The 6,981-nt window shown below is 41.3% G+C and overlaps 1 non-coding gene across 1 annotated transcript; it reads right to left on the bottom strand.

The window, feature by feature from the left end:
- Positions 1-3,441: 3,441 nt before the first annotated feature.
- On the bottom strand, positions 3,442-3,548 carry LOC138882068 (small nucleolar RNA R71). The gene has a single exon (XR_011403543.1). It is a non-coding gene; the product is annotated as a small nucleolar RNA R71 (small nucleolar RNA).
- Positions 3,549-6,981: the final 3,433 nt, after the last annotated feature.

The raw sequence follows: 6,981 nt of genomic DNA, 5'->3' as shown, positions 1-6,981 counted from the left end.
AAACAATATACTGTCATTTTCTAGTTTTCGTTATCTTGTTATGCGGTTCATAAGTAAGTTGAAGCATATTTGGTTCAAGGGTGACTAAACTCAAAGGCCAAGGCTATTCAATTCGTGTGGTTTGCATTATTTCTTTCATCGCCGATATCAATATTAATTTATTCTTCTTAATTTGTACCAAGTTATATCACGTGTCCTTAAAACCGCGTATAAATTTAATTGTTATCCAATTTTAGGATATACAGTTTGGCGCCAACCGTGGGCTAAGGATAATAGTGGTTACTTTGTACAAACTTTCGTAACACACACTATTTTGCACTTGTTCTTTGAAGTATCTTTGATTACAGGATTAAAAAATGTCAAACTCTCGGTCAGCATCTCACCACATTGATAATGATCTCGGCTACCACGGAAAAAATGAGAACATTGCACCAGGAAATGTTGTACCCCCTGTTGGCCACGATGGAATTCTGGATATAGATCCAATCGACATCAGTTCACATATAGCCATCAATAGAAATTTGGCCATCGATCCCGAAAGCAGCATCTGTGGGGATGCCCGATTAGCTACTCAGAGTGCATATGGCGGTGAAGATGGCGGGATCAGCCTGCGGGTGATCTTTGAAATGTTGCAGGCTCAGAAGGCAGCAATAGCCCAGCTCCAAAACCAGAACCACATACCGAGCAGGGTCGAACTCGAGCAATCCCAGGAAATCATACATAGGGTCGAATCGGTTACGAGGAAATCAAATGAGAAGGAATCGAAGACCAATCATGCTATCATAAAGATGCTTGAATAACTGAGAAAGCGAATCGAGATAGGGAAAAATAAGATCGAGGAAAATGACACGAAGATGGAAAACTATAACTCCAGGGTCGATCAAATCCCGGAAGCACCACAAATATTGAAAGGACAGGATTCCAAAAAGTTTGTAGAAAAACCTTTTCCCCTGAGTGCGGCTCCGAAGCCAACCCCCAAGAAGTTCCGCATGCCCGAGATCCCTAAGTATAATGGGACGACTGATCCAAATGAATATGTCACTTTCTACATGTGTGCTATCAAAGGAAATGACTTGGAAGATGACGAGATTGAATCTGTCTGGCTGAAGAAATTCGGGAATACTCTATTGAAGGGTGCTATGATATGGTATCATAATTTATCGCCTCATTCTATTGACTCGTTTGCTATGCTTGCATATTCTTTCGTAAAAGAACAAGCCGGGGCAATCATGGTCAAAACAAGGAAGTCAGACCTTTTCAATGTAAGGCAGAAGGATAACGAGATGCTCAAAAAATTCGTGTCTCGATTCCAAATGGAACGGCTGGACTTTCCACCAGTCGCCGATGATTGAGCTGTTCAAGCTTTCACTCAAGATCTCAACGTTTGAAGTTCAGTGGCTTCACAATAGTTGAAGTAGAATTTGATTGAATACCCAGCTGTCACTTGGGCTGATGCGTACAATCGGTATCAATCGAAGATCAGGGTTGAGGATGATCAACTGGGGCTCTGATATTAGGCTAGATATATGCCATTTGACAATGGTTTTTTCCCCAACTTGATTATGTTTCAATGCTCTAATATAATTAAATGATGAAAAATGAGCTCTAAATTTTGTTGCAGGAATGAAGAGCTTGTATGAGGCCTTAAAGCTGTGATTGGAGCTACATTGAAGCAAGAAAGACCCCTAGGAGCTGAATGAGCGAGAAGGCGAGAATAAAAGAACCAAACAAATTAGACCTGGACTAGCGCGCCCACATGCGCGATCACGCTAGTCCAGATTACGGAAAAGAATCGTCAGGGGTAATTTTGGAAGTCTGGGGGAAAAATTCACTTAACCTATAGAAGGTCAAGCTCGCCCAAAAATAGAGGTATGCAGCTTTTATTAGCTAAGAACAAGAATACGAAAGGCAAGGAGCTAAGAGGAGTTTTCTACATCAAGTACTTCTCCTCTTCCTTTTGTTTTTATTATTTGTAATGAAGTTATTTATTATGATGTTTATCATTGTTATGAGTAGCTAACGCTTTTAATCTAAGGTTTTGGTTGAACCCGTTGTGGATGAACTTATTGTGATATTAATATAGTTTTGAGTTAGTTGTTAATCTCTATTTGTTCAACTATGTTTTGATATTTGATTAGTTGAAAGGATCATCAATTAGCCATGCCTATTTATTATGTATCTACTTGAGAAAGAATGCATATTTAGGTAATTGTTTGAACAACATCACTCCCGGAGTATAGGCGAAGTCATAACCGAGGGTTTAGAGGTTGGAGTAGAGATAACGATACCTCGGGTACAATCTAAGTGAATTGTAATGCGAATCTAGCTAGTGTAGCTTGAGAGAGTGCGTCTAGTAAATTATCATAATTACTTGAGAGAGAGTTATGATAGTTGGAGAGTTCATGATTGATAGAGATAACTAATTCATAGCTTTAAGAAATATACGACTAAGGAAATCTACAACCGGGGAAGCCATTACCTTAGGCCTTTATTCCAATTGTCTACATTTGAGTATTAATTAACCTTTGTTTTATTTTCGAATAGCTATCGTAGTAAGTATAGCACCACTTGTATTCACAAAGTTTGAGAAGGTTGACTAATAAGAATTTAGTACTTCAAAGACTCCTCTTGATACGTTAATTCCCTGTGGGATTTGACTCGGGGCATAATACCCCGGATTATATTTGCAACGCCCGCGTAGTCTTTTAATAGGCTTAGTTGAGCGTGATCAAATTTTGACGCCGTTGCTGGGGACTTAACGGTATTATCAATTGCGATTGAAAGAAGTACAAAAAAAATAAATTCTTAGTGTAGTTAGTTTTCTCTACACCCAATTTTTACATTGAAATTTTTAACGTTTGTTGACTTGGTTGCATAGGTGCATGCCTAGAAACTCATCGAGAACTAGTGAATTATTTGAAGCATTTTCACATCCCGAGAAAGTTTTCAAGGCCTTGAACCAGGCCAATCGGAGAAACAGACAACAACAAACAACTGATCCAATCGAAACAGCAATGAGAGATCACGAAGAACACCCAACTGTACCAATAGCACCAATGGCACCTCTTGTGCCCGAGGCGGTTCTTTATGATTGGGCACAACCCACAACTGAAAATTTGGCCACCTCAATTTTAGTCCCGCATGTACAAGCTGAATCATTCCAAATCACGAATAACATACTGCATTTGTTGCAAAACAAGGGGCTATTTTCGGGGTCACAAGTCAAAGATCCTCAACAGCACTTGAAAAATTTTCTGTCAATCTGCAAGACCCAAAGACAGCCCAATGTAACTCCAGAAGCAATCAAGTTGCTATTGTTCCCATTCTCAGTGACCGGAGCTGCCCAGACCTGGTTAAACTCACTCCCCATAAATTCCATAACAAATTGGGAGAAGTTAGTCAGGCAATTCGTGAACAAGTTCCACCCCCAACAAAACCGCGCAACAGATTGATGACATTTTGAGTTTTAAACAGAGGCCAATAGAAACATTGCATGAAACATGGGAGCATTTTAAAGGGATGCTGGTCATATGTCCGCACCATGGCATTCCAGATTTGATGTTGGGACAGCGTTTCTACATAGGATTGTCAGACAGCGTGAAGAACATTGTTGATGCTTCAACGGGTGGAGCATTCTTGAGTAAAACATGGAGAGAAGGTCAAGGTCTGCTTGACAAGATGGCGCAGAATTCAGGATGGATAACCAGAAATGCACCTATCACTCCAGTGGTGCACTCAGTGCCTTTAGATCCATCCAATTCAATGGTTGAAAATATGGCCACTTTATTGACACAAATGAGCATACTCACCAAAAGGGTGGAAGAGTCAGGGCAAAAACACCAGGTACATATTGTAGATACTACTAATGGGGGCTTGTGCACATCTTGCATTTGTCAGCCAATTGGTAATCAGTGGCCTGTAGGACACGATCATCAGCACTACCCTGAAGATATGAACTATGTGTCTAATTATGGAGTCCAGAAACAGGGTGGTTAGAATTGGAGTCAGCAAAATCAGCAATACAGGCCAGCCCAATCACAGTTCAACAGTGGAAACATCGGAGGTATGAAACCCCCCCACAATATAGCACCTTACCCAAGGCCACAGGGATACAGTAATCAGAATCAACAACAAGGGTATCACCCTCCTCAGTAGCAGTACAATGGAAGGCAGGAAGATGGGTTTGCTAGACTTGAAGCAATGATGCAACATGTCATTGGGTCTAATGCAAAGATTACTGAGAGAGTATATGCACATGACTCGGCGATCAAGAATATTGAAATGCAAATGGGCCAAATTTTGATGTCTCTAAACAATCGCCCTCATGGAACACTACCCGCAGATACCAAGGTAAATCCAAAAGATCAAGTCGCGAAGCAGTTGATGGCAGTGAGCTTACGTAATGGCAGAGATTTGGATGTGGAGCAAGAAAGGGCTCGAGAAGCCAGGGAAGCTGAGACACTTATATCAGTGCCCATAGAGTTGGATGAATCAACGAAACTAACAGAAGTGACAGTCCAGCCTGCCCAGGAAGAAGGTAGCATTCAAATTGAGATCGAGAAAGAAGCTGAAATAGCACAGGAACCAGTGGTTGTTGTAGCGGCTGAGAAAGATCGATCCCAAATAATTGGGAAGAAGAGACCTCCTACACCCTTCCCTCAAAGGCTAGCTAAGTACCAAAAAGAGGAGCAATACAAGATGTTCTTGGAAATGCTAAAACAAATCCAGGTAAACATTTCCTTAATTGATGCTTTGAAAGAGATGCCTGAGTATGCAAAAATGATGAAGGACTTAATGTCCTGAAAATTTGATTTCTAAGACTTAGCCACAGTTATTCTCACCCAGACCTGTAGTGCAGTGGTGACTAGACCAATTGCGGAAAAGCTATCTGACCCAGGGAGCTTTACAATCCCATGCACTATTGGTGATTTTGCCTTTGCTAAAATACTGTGTGATCTAGGGGCCAACATTAATCTTATGCTCCTGGCAATTTATAAAAAGATGGGTATTGGAAGAGCTAGACCCACCTCTATGTTGTTGTAGTTGGCTGACAGGATGGTAAAGCGATCCTATGGTATTCTGGATGATGTGTTGATTCAGGTAGGGAAATTTGTGTTCCCTGCAGATTTTGTAATCTTAGATTGTAAAGTAGATGAAGAGATTCCCATAATTTTGGGAAGACCATTCCTGACCACGGGGAGAGCTTTAATTGATTGTAAAACTGGGGAGTTAAAGATGAAGTTGAACGATGAAGAAATAACATTCAACGTGAAGAAATCTATGAGGCGACCAAGTGAATTCATCAATTGCTCTTTTATAGACGCCGTGGAGGTAATTGTAGAGACCGATGATGAACTACTAACTATTGAAGACCCCCTTGCTGCGTGTCTGATGAACTTTGATGAGGTAAAGGGAGAAGAACTAGCTGGATGGGTAATGGCATTAGAAGGTAGAGGGTTCTGGGATAGAACACTTGAATTTGAGCCCTTGCACTTGGAGAACAGAGAAGCTCCTCCAGCCAATCCATCAATCGAAGAACCACCAAAGTTGGAGTTAAATTCATTGCCAGCCCATCTCAGATATGAGTTTCTTGGACCTAACTCCACATTACCTGTTATTATTTCATCTAGTTTGCTAGATGTGCAGACTCAACAACTCTTGCAGGTACTTAAGGAGTGCAAGACTGCTATTGGGTGGACCATGGAAGACATAAAGGAAATCCGCCCCGCATACTGTATACATAAAATTCTGCTAGAAGAAGGACATAAACCTTCCAGAGAACACCAAAGAAGGCTGAACCCCAATATGAAGGAAGTAGTGAAGAAGAGGTGATCAAGTGGTTAGATGTGGGAATCATTTTCCCAATTTCTGACAGTAGCTAGGTTAGCCCAGTTCAATGTGTACCAAAAAAAGGTGGCATGACGGTAGTTAAGAATGATAACAATGAATTGATTCCTACAAGAACCGTCACAAGATGGAGAATTTGTATGGATTATAGGAAGCTGAACTTGGCTACCCGGAAAGACCATTTCCCACTTCCTTTCATTGATCAGATGTTGGATAGATTGGCAGGAAGGTCACACTTCTGTTTTCTCGATGGATACTCGGGATACAACTAGATTTCTATTGCCCCGGAAGATAGGGAAAAGACTTCATTCACTTGCCTTTACGGAGTGTTTGCCTTCAGGAAAATGCCATTTGGCCTTTGTAATGCACCTGCAACATTCCAACGGTGCATGATGGCCATTTTTACAGACATGGTGGCAGATATTATGGAGGTCTTCATGGACGATTTCTCAGTGGTGGGAAATTTGTTTGATGAATGCCTAACAAATTTAACCCGTGTTCTAAAAAGGTGCATCGAGACGAATCTAGTGCTAAATTGGGAGAAGTGCCATTTTATGGTACAAGAAGGAATTGTCTTGGGGCACATAGTGTCGAGTAAAGGGATTTAGGTGGACAGAGCCAAAGTTGACGTGATAGAAAAACTTCTACCTCCAACATCAGTCAAGGCTATTCGTAGCTTCCTAGGACATGCTGGCTTCTACCGGCAATTCATTAAGGATTTTTCCAAGATCGCAAATCCCCTCTGTAAGTTGCTCGAAAAAGATAACCCATTTGTGTTTTCTGATGATTGCAGGTTAGCTTTTGAGGAACTGAAGAAGCGGCTAGTAACAACACCGATTGTAGTTGCTCCCGACTGGGAGCAACCATTTGAACTCATGTGTGATGCTAGTGACTACGCTGTGGGAGCCGTGTTGGGACAACGCAAGGATAAGGTAATGCACCCTATTTACTACGCAAGTAGGACATTGAGTGGTGCTCAGCTGAATTACACGGTAACTGAAAAAGAAATGTTGGCTGTTGTGTTCGCCTTTGATAAGTTCAGGTCTTACTTGATCGGGTCGAAGGTGATAGTGTACATAGATCACGTAGCCATTAGGTATTTGGTTGATAAAAAAGAGTCTAAGCCGCGCCTAA

Source organism: Nicotiana sylvestris, chromosome 1 (genome assembly GCF_000393655.2).
Source record: "Nicotiana sylvestris chromosome 1, ASM39365v2, whole genome shotgun sequence".
In the NCBI taxonomy this organism is placed as follows: Eukaryota; Viridiplantae; Streptophyta; class Magnoliopsida; order Solanales; family Solanaceae; genus Nicotiana; species Nicotiana sylvestris.
The sequence above is the reverse complement of the archived record's forward strand: the minus strand, read 5'-3'. Positions and strand labels throughout refer to the sequence as shown.